Source organism: Rhinolophus sinicus, chromosome 2 (assembly GCF_057876585.1).
Source record: "Rhinolophus sinicus isolate RSI-liver-muscle chromosome 2, RSI-T2T, whole genome shotgun sequence".
In the NCBI taxonomy this organism is placed as follows: domain Eukaryota; kingdom Metazoa; phylum Chordata; class Mammalia; order Chiroptera; family Rhinolophidae; genus Rhinolophus; species Rhinolophus sinicus.
Window position 1 is genome coordinate 119,165,841 of NC_142502.1, and position 15,611 is coordinate 119,181,451.

The 15,611-nt window shown below is 37.1% G+C and overlaps 1 protein-coding gene across 6 annotated transcripts in view; it reads left to right on the plus strand.

The window, feature by feature from the left end:
• The window catches only part of TGFBRAP1 (transforming growth factor beta receptor associated protein 1), a 68,382-nt gene that overhangs the window by 13,344 nt on the left and 39,427 nt on the right, over positions 1-15,611 (plus strand). The gene's annotated exons all lie outside the window — the stretch shown is intronic.

The following is a 15,611-nucleotide window of genomic DNA, read 5'->3' on the forward strand; positions in this document are numbered from 1 at the left end:
TGGCTTCGTGGTCTTCATAAGTACATCTACCCAGGTTAATGGGGGGAACTTTTTAAGAAACATTTTTTTTTCTATAAAAGGAAAGTCCTATATTAAAGTGGCACAATGCAAACTTTTAAAAGTTCATTGTATTTATAGAAATAACTGCAAACCACACGAAGATGCAAAGAAAACAAGCCCACTTCCACCTAACACCCAGTGGAGCTTCATGCCCACCCCACGCCCACTTGTGATGTGAGCTTTGACCTCCACCGCTCCTGCTTTCCATACAAGGGACTGTAGGAGGTGCATGAGAATGAGGCAGTGTTTCTGATTTTCGTTAAAGTCAACCAAACCATTGTAGCTGATGGTAACTGTTTTCTGACTGATGGTTTGATCCCTTGAAAAGGTGCCCAGGGAGGAGTTTTGCTCAGGGTCCCTTCTGACAACGGGTTGGTTTGCAGAGTACCTCGGACACTTACACACTTAAGTAGATAACCGGCTCTTTTGAGCTCAAGCAGCTATGAACTCGATCATTCAGAACTGAATGTAGCTAATGAAATGAGTGACTGATGTGGAATAGTAGCTGTAATTTCTCTTTGTAAGTAAGAGAGGTAAAGTTGTCTGAGATTCGGTTTGTGAAGGTGTCACATCTTCTGCTGAGTTTGGAGTTTATCTTCTAGGCAGTGGCATGCTTTATAAAGCATTTTAAAGAGGACATGATGATGTCTTCGGTGACGTCCTCATGCCTGAACATCCTCATGTATTTATTGGCTTTGAATCTGGCCTGACTTTGGTCCAAACATTGGAGTGACCGTTTGATCTCCATTCACTTATAATGGACTATAAGAAACTCAAAAAAAGGTTAATATCAAATGTGACAATACCGTGTTTCCCCAAAAATAAGACTTAGCCAGACAATCAGGTCTCATGCGTCTTTTGGAGCAAAAATTAATATAAGACCCGGTCTTATTTTACTGTAAGATAAAACCGGGTATAATATAATATAATAATACCGGGTCTTTTTTTTACTATAAGACCGGGTATAATATAATATATGATATGATATATGATATATAATATAATACGTATTATAATACCGGGTCTAATATTAATTTTTACTCCAAAAGATGCATTAGAGCTGATTATCCGGCTATGTCTTATTTTCGGGGAAACACGGTAGCAAATGTATCTCTAGGTAGAGTGTTTTTTTTAAAATATAGATGAAGAATTAATCTTTAGCTTGTTTACAGGAAAGCACTTCCTGTTATAGGCCTATAATACCCATTGATGAGTTGAGTTTTTACCCTCTAAAGTGTCAACTCTCTGGTGCACTTTCAGCTCCCTAGGGCTCCAAAGAGTCTGTTTCAGAGAATTCTGAAATGTGAGGTTTTTGCAGACCCCAAGTACACCATGCTCATCTTAAGGTTGCCCTTATATTATGTGCACGTTCTGTGGTAGGAGTTAACAGAGTGTCCTCCTTTGGTTCAAGAATAATAATTACTGGTTAAGATCCCATCTTAATAAAATGCTACTTTGTCATAGCATTCTTTTAGCAGAATATATTTATTTCTGTCTCAGATGAGGGATCTATGTAAATATTTTTCTTTAATCTTGTAATGTTAGATCTACAAGGCAATCAGTTAACAATTAGTAACTGTCTTGAATTGGCTGGAAAATAAGAGCAGAGATGCTTTTGTGGCCGCGGAAGCTGAAGCTGAGTCAAGGACCCAGAGGTAAGAGGGTGACCTCTTGGAGGCTGTGACCTCTGACGGTGCAAACCCAGACCCAGCGCAGGGCACCTGCCCCCGCTCCTGGGCACTCTGCCACATGGTAGTGTTTTCCTCCATCTAAAAATAACCCTGGGGGATTTATGGAAATACCTGCTGGGACGCCCTATGTTGGACTTTGCAAATATGGGTACAGTGTAAACTCTGCAGTAGATTTAGATGGAAGGAAATCACTTACGTATATGACAAATGTTTCTATTAAATGAAATTTTAAACAAGGAACATGCACTTTGTGAATCCAGCCAAGTTTATTAAACTTAGGTTCTGTGTCTATTTCCAGGGTAAGCTAGTTTGGGGAAAAATTTTATTTATATTTATATTTATATATATATATATATATATATATATATATATATATATATATATATATGTATATATATGTATATATAAAATATATTTCATTTTTATATATATTTTTAATACACACACACAGAGGATGCCAAAAAAATGTATACACATTTTAAGAAAGAAATAAACTGTATTAAAATTACGTTGATGGTAACCACTTGAGCACCTCTTGTAATTGCAAAAGTCAAATGTGACTTGTATTCAACTTTTGTTATCGGTATATATTGAGTATTACAACTTTAATACAGTTTTTTCCTTTCTTAAAATGTGTATACATTTTTTTGGCACCCTCTGTATACACACACCACACACACACATACATACACTTGTACATAGCGGGAGTGCCAAAAAAATGTATACAAGTGGACACTTTGGTCAACGTTGCTCAAGCAGTAGTTCACTGTAATCAGAAGTCTGGACACTGATAGTAACCTCTTTGAGCACCTCTTGTAATTGCAGAAGTCAAACGTGACTTGTATTCATCTTTTGTTATCGATGTATATTGGGTATTACAATTTTAATACAGTTTTCCTTTCTTAAAATGTGTATATATTTGGCACCCTCTGTATATGTGTATATATAATTAATATTTAATACGTTTAAAAGAATATTTATGGTCTTCATAAGATATAGAAAATAATAACAAAAGCAACCTCAGCTTAAGAAACGGAGCGTGGGGCGGCGGGTTAGCTCAGTTGGTTAGAGCATGGTGTTCTTAACAACAAGGTTGCCGGTTCGATCCTTACGTGGGCCACTGTGAGCTGCGCCCTCCACAACTAGATTGAAACAACTACTTGACTTGGAGCTGATGGGTCCTGGAAAAATTCAGTTAAATAAATACGTTTAAAATAAATAAGTTTAAAAGAAAAGAAAGAAAGAAACAGAGCATTAACGAATGCCTTTGAAACCTTGTATACCTCTGTGCCTGATCCTATCCTCCCTGGATTTGTGTTTATCATCCCCTTACTTTTCTTAAATGTTTCAGTATGATCCCTAACATTTTATTAGTTGCATTTTCATGGTTTTGAGCCTTACAAAGCCTTGTCTGTTCAGTATATATAGTGTGCTGCACTTCCCCACCCCTCCTTGTAGGGAGCTACCCTATAGCAATCCATCCTGTAGGGGAAACTTGAGTTTCCTGGTTTCCTGTCTCAAACAAGATGGCTTTCATCTTCCTTGTTTTGTCCTGGCAAACATAAATTCCCAGGCATATACCTAGAAGCAGAACCACTGGCTTACTCAGTCATGTCAAGGGCTTCCCAGATGAATCACAATGGCCTTGCCAGTTTGGAAGCTTCTGCTAGCAGTGTGGAGAGTTTCCATTGCTCCATGTTCTTGCGCACACTTGATGGCATCAGGTTTCGGTTGTTTGGTCAACTTAGTAGGTTAAAGAAAGTGTTCTTGTAGCTATAATTTGCAATCCCAGTTTAAGTAGGTTGAGCATTCTTTCATGGCTATTGCCCATTTATATTTCCTCTTCTGTGAGAAGCCTGTTCATGAATTTTGCTCATTCTTCTATTAGATTATTGTTACTTTCTTTCTATAGCAGTTCCCTTTATCATCCAAGTATCTTTTTTGTCAGATATCTGATGTCAGTGTCTTCTCCCCCACCCCCATAATTTTCCCCATCTTAACTTTTTACTTTCTTTATGGTCTCTTTTGAAGAACAAAGGTTTTACATTTTAATGTGAATGAATTTATCTTTTCCCCTAGTGTTCGTACTTTTCTTATATTTTATCTTAGAAATTCTTCCCTGCCCTAAGGTCATAAGCATATTTCTTCATGTTTTCTTTTCACAGTTTGAAGATTAGGCCTTTTATACTCGAGAATCTTACTTCACCTGAAGTAATTTTGATGCATGGTATCTGATAGGACTCTACTTTCTTTTAATTTTTTCTAGATGTCCAGTTGTCCCAGCACTGCTTACTGATCATATCTATCCTCTTACACACCTCTTGACGTGCAGCACCACTCTTGTTATGTTTCAGGGTTCTGTATATGCACAGTCTGTTTCTGGGCACCCAGATATTTTCTCCTGGTCTCACATCGTACCAGTACCACATTATCTTAATAACCACAGCTTTACGTTACATGTTATCTGTTGAATCAAGGTCCCTTATATTATCTTTTTCTTAAATCCTACTTTTTTGGGCCTTCTCTGCCATATGAGTTTTATAATCTGCTTGTTGAGTTACACACACACACACACACACACACACACACACACACCTGTTAGAATTTTTATCAGAATTGCAGTTTTTCTCTGGATCAGTTAGAGAGAACTTTTCTTTTCATTGAAGCATAACTTGCATACGGTAAAATACACAGAACCTAAATGCACAGTTCAGTGAATTTTTATAAATCTATACACCTGTGCAATCATTGCCTCACACAAGATACAGAATATTTCTAGGACCCCTTTCCATTTAGTCACCCCTTTCTCTCTGTAAGCACTGTTCTGATTTCTGTCACTATAGATTGCCTACTTTTGAACTACATATAAAGGGAAAATACAGTATGTATACGGTTTCTTTTGAGATTAGATTCATCCATGTTGTCAACTTTATCTGTTTATTCCTTTTTTGTTTACAAGTTTTATTCCACTGTATAAATGGGTACAGTAGGTAAAACTGAGCTCTTTCCTGTTTGGGGCTGTTATGAACACGCTGCTGTGCACATTCTCGTACAAGTCTTTTTGTGGATATTGGTATCTACAGAAGAGAAATGGAAACACTGAAGAAAGGAATTGTTGGGTAGCAGGATAAATACATGTGTACTTTTATTAAAAAAACAACAGATTTCCAAAGCGATGAGACCATTTTATATTCATTCCTTCCAGCAAAATATGCAGTTTCTAGTTGTTCATCCTCCCTAACATTTAGTGTTGTTGGTCTTTTTGATTGTAGCCATTCTAACAGGTGTGAAATGGCAATCTCATTGTGGCTTTGGTTTGTAGGAGTTTTTTTATATTCTGGATATGACCCCTTTGCCATATATATTATTGCAAATTTTTCTCCCAGTCTGGGACTTGCCTGTTCCTTTCCCTAATGGTGTCTTTCCATGGACACAATTTTTTAATTTTTATAAAATCCAATTTAACAACTTTTTCTTTTATGGTTAGTGCTTTTTGTATCCTAGGACATTATTATGAGGTCAGACAATTAAGTTCGCGAACTCATCCTAGAAAAACAGCTACATACGTCATTGCTGAATATCACTATGGTCACTTTCAAAGTACTTCCCTTGGGAAGCTATGTACTGACACCAGTGCCTAGTCTACCCTTCATAGCAATTTTGGAGCTCTTTTTCTGGACTGGCCATCAGAGCTGTCATCGTATTACCCTTGATGTCCTGAATGTCATCAAAAATATCTTCAATATTTCCTTTATCTTCAGGTAAAGAAGGAAGTCATTGGGGGCCAGATCAGGTGAATAGGGAGGGTATTCCAATACAGTTATTTGTTTACTAGCTAAAAACTCCCTCACAGACAGTGCCGTGTGAGCTGGTGCATTGTCGTGATGCAAGAGCCATGATTTATTGGCGAAAAGTTCAAGTCGTCTAACTTTTTCATGCAGCTTTTTCAGTGCTTCCAAATAGTAAACTTGGTTAACTGTTGGTCCAGTTGGTACAAATTCATAATGACTAATCCCTCTGACATCAAAATGTTTAGCAATATCTTTTTGACTCTTGATTTGGACTGACGGAACTTTTTTGGTCATAGAGAATTGGCTGACTTCCATTGTGCACTTTGACACTTTGTTTTAGGGAATACCCATGTTCCACCACCAGTGATACATGGCCCAGAATATCTTGCCTCTCCAAGACCAATAAGGCCTTGGCAAACTTCAGCTCTCCTTTGCTTTTGTTCATCAGTGAGCTCTTTCAGGACCAGTTTTGCACACACTTGTCTCATGCCAAGATTTTCAGTTAAGATTTTCATAACTATTTCTCTATAGATGTTTAACTGGTCTGCTATGCTTCTCATAGTCAGCCGACTATTTTGACACACGACTCGATGAATTGTGCAATGTTTTTGTCAGTTCTGCTCGTTACTGACTGCCCTGACCTCTCTTTATCACTGACGCTTTCTCTCCCCTCAGAAAAACATTTAATCTATTTGTACACTGCCATTTTCTTCATGGCATTATCCCCATAAACTTGGACTAACATGTCCCTGATTTCACTTCCACTCTTGCCAAGTTTAACAAGAAATTTAATGGTTTGTTCGTTGTTTTAATTCAAGCTCAGACATTCTCAACAATAATGAACGCTACTCAGAAAGACACCGCCACACGTCGACATGAACACAGCTGTGAGACACTGATACACCAAGGTTATGAAACCTTACCGAGCTGTTTGTACAGTGCTGCCAATGTAAGCACAGTGGCAAGTTCGTGAACTTAATTGTCAGATCTGTATAATATTACTTGTTTATTTTTCTAGTCCTATTTTTTAAATGAGATTGGGACACTCTTGGGAAATGGAACAGTGCCTTATAAATTTTTTGGGGGGGACCTTTAGAGGTGCTTGTTGCATATATAATATTATCGTTATTTAAACTATTGTTCATGAGTGTACTAATATTTTCCAATCTCTTTCCCTAACTAAATATGTATTTTATAATTTTGAGAAAAATGTAAAATATTGCTCTTTTACATTATAACCATGCTTTTAAGGTGACATTCCAACGGAAAGTTAGTTTAAATTTCAGATCAGTTTGAGATCACACAATAAAGTATGAACTTTACACCTTAACAAAATTTTATTTTTTTACCTTGTTAAAACCTCTCTGAATTCAGACTGTAGTAAGTTAGACTTAATGTTAATACAGGAAGGTATAGCCTAAAGTTATCTTTTTATGATTCATATTTTATCTAAGTAAATTTATCACGGGAACTATAATATATCACAAAGAAAATTTTCCACGGCTTAAAGGAATAAACCATTGTTGAAGTACCAGCATGTAGCTTTGTCAGCTTTCATTGACCTCTATGTAAGTCAGTTCCAGATACTTCAAAGTTTATAATACAGTATTGTTTGTAGTCACAATGAGGTGCATTAGCTCTCCAGGACTGCCTTACCTAGTAGTTCCAAGTGTGTGCCCTTAAACATGGCCCCAAATCCCCCAACCTCTGCTAACCACCATTCTCCTCTCTGTTTTTATGAGTTTGGCTTTTTTGGACTCCACATATAAGTGATATCATAGTATTTCTTTCTCTATCTGACATATTTCAATCAGCGTATGACCCTCTAGGTCCATCCATGTTGTCACAAATGGTAGAATTTCCTTCTTTTCTATGGCTGAATACTATTCCACTGTGTGTGTGTGTGTGTGTGTGTGTGTGTGTGTGTGTGTGTGTGTATCAACAGTGTTATCCATTCATCTGTCAGTGGAGACTTAGGTTGTTTCCATATCTTGGTTATTGTGAATAATGCTGCAGTAAACATGAGAGTACATATATCTCTTCAAACTCAAGAAACAGAATTGCTGGATTATATGGTGGTTCTATTTTTGTTTCTTTTGAGGAAACCTCACATTGTTATCCATAGTGGCTGCACCAATTTACATTCCCACCAACAATGTACAAGGGTTCCCTTATCTCCACATCCTCTCCAACACTGTTATCTTTTGTCTTCTTGATGATAGCCATTCTAACAGGTGTTTTCAATTGCATTTCCCTGACAATTAGTGATTTGAGCATCTTTTCATATACCAGTTTGCTATTTCGATGTCTTCTCTGGAAAAATGTTTATTTAGTTTCTCTGCCCACGTTTTATCACATTGTTTGGTTTTTGTTGTTGTTATTGATTTGTATGAGTTCGTTATATATTTTGGAGGTTCAACCCTTATCTGACACATGGTTTACAAATATTTTCTCCCATTCCACAGGTTGCCTTTTTTATTTTGTTGATTCTTTGGCTGTGCAGAGCTTTTTAGTTCAATATAGTCCCAGTTGTTGATTTTTGCTTTAGTTGCTTGTGCTTTTGGTGTCACATCCAAAAAATCATCACCCAGCCGATCATCAAGGGGTCTCTTCCCTATGATTTTTTTCCCCCAGGAGTTTTATGGTATCAGTTATGTCTAAGTCTTTAATCCATTTTGAGTTAATTTTGGTGGTTGGTATAAGATAGGGGTCCAATTTCATTTTTCTGCATGCAGTTATCCAGTTTCCCCATCACCATTTGTTGAAGAGACAGCTCTTTTCCCGTTGAGTATTTTTGGCTCCCTTGTCAAATATTAGTTGACCATGTAAATGGAGATTATTTCTGGGCTCTCTATTCTGTTCCATTGAACTATGTGTCTGTTTTTATGCCAGTACCATACTTGTTTTAATGACTATAGCTTTGTAGTATAGTTTGAAACTAGAGTTCCTAAATGAGGAAGTTTGACACCTCTGGCTTTGTTCTTTTTCATAATTACTTTGACTGTTTGGGATCACTTGTGATTCCATACAGCTTTTAGGATTGTTTTTCTATTTCTGTAAAAAGTGCCATAGGAATTTTGATAGGGATTACATTGAATCTATAGATGGCTTTGGGTAATATGCATATTTTAACAATATTCTCCCAATCCATGAACGTGGATATCCATTTGTTTGCGTCTTCTTCAATTTCTTTTATCAAGGTATTCTTGTTTTCATTGTATAGGTCTTTCACTAAGTGGTTAATTTTATTCCTAAGTATTTATTGTTTTTGATGCTATTGTAAATAAATAAGATAGTTTTTAAAATTTCTTTTTCAGATGTTTTATGTAGAAACAACTAATTTCTGTATGTTGATTTTTATATCCTGCAACTTTACTGAATTTTTTTGATCAGTGCCAACAGTTTTGTTTTTTTGAGTCTTTAGGATTTTCTGTGTATAAGATCATAACATCTATCAATAATGACAGTGTTACTTCATTATTTCCCACTTGGATGCCTTTTATTTCTTTGTCTTGCATATTTTTCTAGCTAGTACTTCTAGTACCATGTTGAATAGGAGTGCTGAGATTGGGCACCTTGTTTTGTTCCTGATCTTAGAGGAAAGCTTTCAAATTTTCACTATTAAATATGTTAGCTGTTGGTTTGTCATATATGGTCCTTATTATGTTGAGGTATGTTCCTTTTATATACAACTTGTTGTTTGTTTTAATCATGAAAGGACATTGCATTTTGTCAAATGCTTCTTCTGCATTTATTGAGATAACCATATGATTGTATATTTTACTCTATTAATGTGGTGTATTGCATGTATTGATTTGTGCATGTTGAACCATCCTTGCATCCCAGGGATAACTCCAATTTGGTTATGATATCTAATCCCTTTAATGTGTTGTTAAGTTCTGTTTGCTAATATTTTGTTGAGAATTTCTGCATCTATATTCATCAGGGATATTGGTCTATCCTCACAAGTTTCCTTGTGGCGTCCTTATCTGGCTTTAGTGTCAACGTAATGTTAACCTTGTAAAATGAGTTTGGAAGTGTTCCCTCCTCTGCAGTTTTTTGGCATAGTTTGAGAAGGATTGGCATTCATTCTTCTTTAAATGTTTGGTAGGATCACCAGTGAGGCCATCTGGTCCTGGGCTTTTCTGTGTTGGGAGATTTTGATTACTTATTCAATCTCCTTAGTAATTACTGGTCTGTTCAGATTTTCTGTTTCTTCATGTTTCACACTTGGTATAGCATGTATTTTTAGGCATTTATTCCTTTCTTCCAGGTTATCCAATTTGTTGGCATATAATTAGTCATTGTAATCTCTTATAATCCTACGCATTTCTATAGTATCAGTTATAAACTCTTTCATTTCTCATTTTGAGTCTTCTCTCTTTTTATCTTAGCCAAAGATTTATCCATTTTCTTCATCTTTAAAAAAATAACAGTTCTTAGGTTCATTGATACTTTCTTTCCTTTTTTTGTTTTTTGGTCTCTCATTTATTTTTGCTCTAATCTTTGTTATTTCCTTCTTTCTACTAACTTGGGCTTCATTTATTCCTTTTTCTAGTTCCTTGAAGTATAAAGTTAGGTTGCTTATTTGAGATCTTTCCATTTTCTTGATATATTCATTTATGGCCATGTACTTCCCTCTCAAAACTGCTTTTCCTATATCCCGTTGGTTTTGGTATGTAATGTTTGCATTTTCGTTTCGTTTGAGATACTTTTTGATTTTACTTTTGATCTCTTTTGTTGTTCAGAAGTGTATTGCTTAATTTCCACATATTTATAGATTTTCTAGCTTTCCTCTTGTTGATTTCTAGTTTCATATCATTGTGGAAGGAAAAGATACTTGGTATGATTTCAGTCTACTCAAATTTGTTAAGACTTGTTTTGTGTCCTGTTATATTATCTGTCCTGGCACATGTATTCTGCTTCTGTTTGGATGGAATGTTTTATAAATGTCTGTTAAGTCCATTTGGTCTAATATATGGTTCAAGTCCATTGTTTCCTTTTGGATTTTATGTCTGGATGATCTATCCATTGCTGAAAGTGGGGTATTAAAGTCCCCTACTATTATTGTATTGTCATCTATTTTTTCTTCATATCTGTTTATATTTGCTTATTGTATTTATGTGCTTCGATGTCAGATGCATACATGTTTACGATTGTGGTATCGTCTTGATGAATTGATCCCTTTATCATTATGTAGTGCCCTTCTTCGTCTCTTACTTCTGTTTTTGGTGTAAAGTCTATTTTGTCTGCTATAAGTACAACTATCTCCACTTTCTTTTAGTTTCTACTTGCATGGAATATCTTTTTTCATCCTTCCACTTTGAGCCTATATGTCTTTAAAGCTGAAGCGAGTCTCTTGTAGGCAGCATATAGTTGTGTCTCTTTTCTTTTTTTAATCTATTGAGCCATCCTGTGCCTTTCAATTGGTAAGTTCAATCATTTACATTTAGAGCTATTATTGTCTTCTGATGTTTTCTAATGTCATTATATTTCTAATGTCTAATATTATTGACTCGTGATGTTACTAATGCCATCTTATTTTTTTCTGGATGTTTTGTATTTCCGTTGTTTCTTTTTTCTTCAGTTTCTACCTGCCTTTGTAAATTGGAGATTTTCCATGGCGGTATGCTCTGTCTCCCCATTATCTTCTGTTCATATGATCAAGGTTCTTGCTTTGTGGTACCATAAGGCTTACATAAGATGTATCAAAGATAAAACAGTAGTCCATTTTAAGCTGATAGCAACTTAACTTAGATCATCTACAAAAACTTCACACTTTTACTCCTCTCTTTTATATTTTTGATGTCATCATTTACCTCCTTTTATAATTGTATATTCATTAACACATTATAATAGCTATAGTTATTTTTAATGCTTTTTTCCTTTGATCTTTATACTATCATTGGTTAGCACCTTATTGTATTACATGTTTAGTTTTCTAAGTCTGTATATTTACCTTTACTGGTGTGTTGTATACTATTGTATGTTCTCATGTTGCTTATTAGCATCTTTTCATTTCAGCTCCTGTCAGCATCTCTTGCAGGGCAGATCTAGTGGTGGTGAACTCCTTCAGCTTTTGTTTGTCTGGGCAAGTCTTTGTTTCTCCCCCATTATCTGAAGGATAACTTTGTCAGGTAGAATATTCTTGGCTGGCAGTTTTCGTCTTTCAACACTCTGAATATGTCATTCTACTCTCTCTTGGCCTATAAGGGTTTCTGTTGAGAAATCTATTGGTAACTTCATTGGGTTTCTTTGTTTATAGATCACAGTGGTTCCCCCACTGCTGCTACTTCTAGAATTCTTTATGTTTGTTTTTTTGACAGTTTTATTATAATGTGCTTTGGAGAAGGTCTTTTTGCATTGAGATATTATAATAGGGTGATGTATTAGTTTCATGAACTTTGATATCTAGTTCTCTCCCCAGGTTTGGAAAATTATTAGCTGTTATTTCTTTAAATAAAATTTCCACTCCCTGTCCATCTCTTCTACTTCTGGAATCCAGATTATTCTAATATTTGTTTTTTTGTTTGTTTTTCGATGGAATCCCATTGATCATGTAGACTTTCTTCACTCTTTTCATTCTTTTTTCCTTTGTTCTCCCCTAGCTGGGTTATTGCAAAATTCCTAACCTCTAACTAACTTACTCTATCTTCCATATGCTTTACTGCAGATGCTCTGTTGCATTTTTCATTTCACACATTGAGTTTTTTAGCCCCAGAATTTGGTTCTTTTTTTATAATTTCTGCCTATCTAGTAAAAATTTCATTTTGATCATGTATTTTTTTAAGGTTTTGTTGAATTATGTTTTTGAGTTTTCTTGTAACTCATTGAGTTTCTTCGAAACAGCCATTTTGAATTCTTTATCAGCTAGATCACAAATTTCATGCCTTTGGACTCAGTGGAGAATTACTTTCTTTTTGTGATGGCGTGTTTTCTTGATTTTTCACATTCCTTATAAATTTGCGTTATTGCTTTCATATTTGATGTAGCAGACACCGCCTAAATCTTTGCCAGTTGCCTTCGTTGAGGTATTCTATTTGATGGTGTTATTTGTTTTTTTGTTTTTTTATTTTTTTATTTTTTATTAGTTTCAGGTGCACAAGACAAAGCAAAACTTAGACGTTTATCATTTATATCCCTCACACTGTGTGAACCCCCCTCCCCCCATCCACTATCCCTCTGTACGTTCCCCAAATTAATTTTCAAACCCCCATGACCATCTTGTGGTTACCGACTATTTTTCAAAACCTCTCACCTTCCCCTTATCCCCACCCCCCTGCCCCTCTAGCAACCTTCTGTTTATCCTCCATGTTTCCAAAACTGTCTCTGATTAGTTCATTCACTTATTCTTTTCTTTAGATTCCGCATATAAGTGAGATCATATGGTATTTGTCTTTCTCTTTCTGACTTATTTCACTTAACATAATGTTCTCTAGGTCCATCCATGTTGTTGCAAATGGTAAGATTTCTTTCTTCTTTATAGCTGCGTAATACTCCATTGTATAAATGTACCACAGTTTCTTAATCCAGTCATCTACCGACGGGCATTTCAGTTGTTTCCAGGTCTTGGCTATTGTGTATAGTGCTGCAATAAACATAGGGGTGCATAAATTTGGGTTTTCTCCATCAGTATATGCGTACACCTGCTCCGTTCTTCTTGCTCCCTCTTGTGGCTAAATTCTTAACCTTTTATGTCTTCTCTGGTTCTTCCAACTTACTTCTGGCTACTGGAAACCTCTCTTTTGTTTTCCAGAAGGTGATGCTATAGTTCAAGTTTGCGATTTCTCCCTTGCACACTGACTGAGGCCTGTTTTATGAGTGGGCTTCCTATCTACCAGCATCCCTGTCATGCTGTACACGAGGAGTTGGCTGCAGAGTGTGTGTTCAGGGGGCAGGGGGGCGGTCAGTACTCAGGCATTGCGGCTGCTTGCAGACCCAGTAGGGAGATCCCTGGGTGTTATATTTCCAGAGGCTGTGGGTGGACCTCCTGCTGTACATTGTCCCTTTAATGCCCTTCAAGATTCTTATCTGCCTCTTTCCCCATCTCCTCTCTCCCCCCGAGTCTTAAAGGTCCTGCCTCAGCATTCTGGGTCCTGATGGAGACAAATGGGTTTCTCCAGCTGCATCCTGCACAGCTGGGGGAGCCAGACACTCACTCACTGCTATCTTTTTCCTCCACTGGAGAGGTTGTCACAGCTGGCTAGATCAGCCCTTGGGGGCTGCGGTCCTGGGGAAGTTTCTCTTACTGCTGCCTCTGTTGTGACCAAATTCCTACTTTTTGTTTTTGTTTTGTTGCTCCAATAGCATGCTGGAATCTCCCCTCAGGAAATCTGGACTTCCACACATTTTCTCTCATGTCTGTATATCTGCCCAGGTCAGCATTCTCCAGGTTTTTTGCCAGCCAAGGTGAGAGGGGTCTGGGCAGCTTTGCTGGCTCCACTGGTTCCGCTGCCCATAGCGAGTTCTATCTGCCTATCACTGGATGTCCAGGGGGGTGAGACTCCCCCTGGGTCCCTTGGTGTGTGGTGTTAGATCCCACAACACCCACCAGGGTGCTTTAGTTTGTGGATGGATGTCTAATTTGTTGTTAAAAATGGGGAGATACAAAGGAGGAACATCTTACGTCACCACGATGCTGACATCACTGTCCTGCTTTTTATAAATTACAATTTTCTGATGAAAGCAGCTTCCTTATTTAAAGGCCTGTAGTAGGAAACTTATCTTTAGCAAGACTTGAGTAAGTGTAGTTACTAAGTAATGAAACAATATTGCATTTTTTTAAAATATTATAGAATTATGAGTTTTTAATAAACCAAATAAATGCTTTTCTTACAACTCCCTTTTCTCTCTTCCCTTCTTCTCTGTTCCCCCCAGTATTTAGACTAAATATGAGGTGTTTGATTCTTTCCATATACAGTTGATGCTTAAACAATGCAGGTTTGAACTGTGTGGGTCCACTTATATGTGGATTTTTTTCAGTTGACCCGCACAGTTCAGTTGACCTACTCAGTTCAATTGACCCATGCAGTTCAAACCCGCGTTGTTCAAGGGTCAGCTGGTGGTTGGGAATCCGTTTATGCTGAGGGCCGATTTAAGGTATATGTAGGTTTTCAACTGCACTGGCAGTGGGTGCCCCAGCCCACTCATTGTTCAAGGATTGGCTGTATTCTGCAAATGTGTTTCATGTATCCCTATGCTAAGTAAAGACAGGCTAGAATTATGGACAGTATATTTTTAAAAAATTACATAGAGAAGCTTGGTTTTCAGTACCTGAAACTTGTTTCTCTATTCCTTCTGCAAAGCAAGCAATACGATTCACATATTAAACAGTAGAATCACTCTAGTCTGCCGTTTTAAAAGACAGCTCTTATTGACCCATCTGTGAAGGAAGGACTATTTCATATTACTTTGCTTTCACAGACTTGGGATGTTTCAAAGCCTACGTTTCAGGGTCTGTGTTTAACACATCAGAATTTAAATGGGAAAAGTATTGTATAGGTTTGGTTTTGGTGGTTCTTTTTGGTCATGAGAAGTAGATTGTAGTGTTTAAAAATTGTGTCCAAGATTAAAAGCCTACTCTTCACCCACCCTTAGGCTTTTCCTGGGACCCTGGGGCATTCCTGCAGCCGCAGAGAGATGGACATGATTCCTTCTCTGGGAGGCCTTCCGAGCCTCACTCCTCACTTTCCCACCTCTTTTCCATTGTCTCTGTGAAGATGAGCTTGTGTAAATGAGATGAGTATGCCTGTGTGTGTGTGTGTGTGTGTGTGTGTGTGTATGTGTGTGTGTGTGTGGTGCTTACATTTCAGTCTGTCAGAGGAGGTAGACACAGATTACCCACCTCGAAGGGCAGAGGACAGCATTATTCTCTCTTGGTGCCCAGCTTGGGAAATAAAAACAGAGCAGGTTGGGGGATTGAGAGGAATGCATTAATGGTGAGATCAGAAACTGACTTATTGAGTGCTTACATGAGCTCACTCACTTAATCCTCAAAGAATCATATAAAGTAGGCACCATTATTATTATTCTCATTTGACAGGTGAGTAAATTGAGGCAGGGAGAAGCC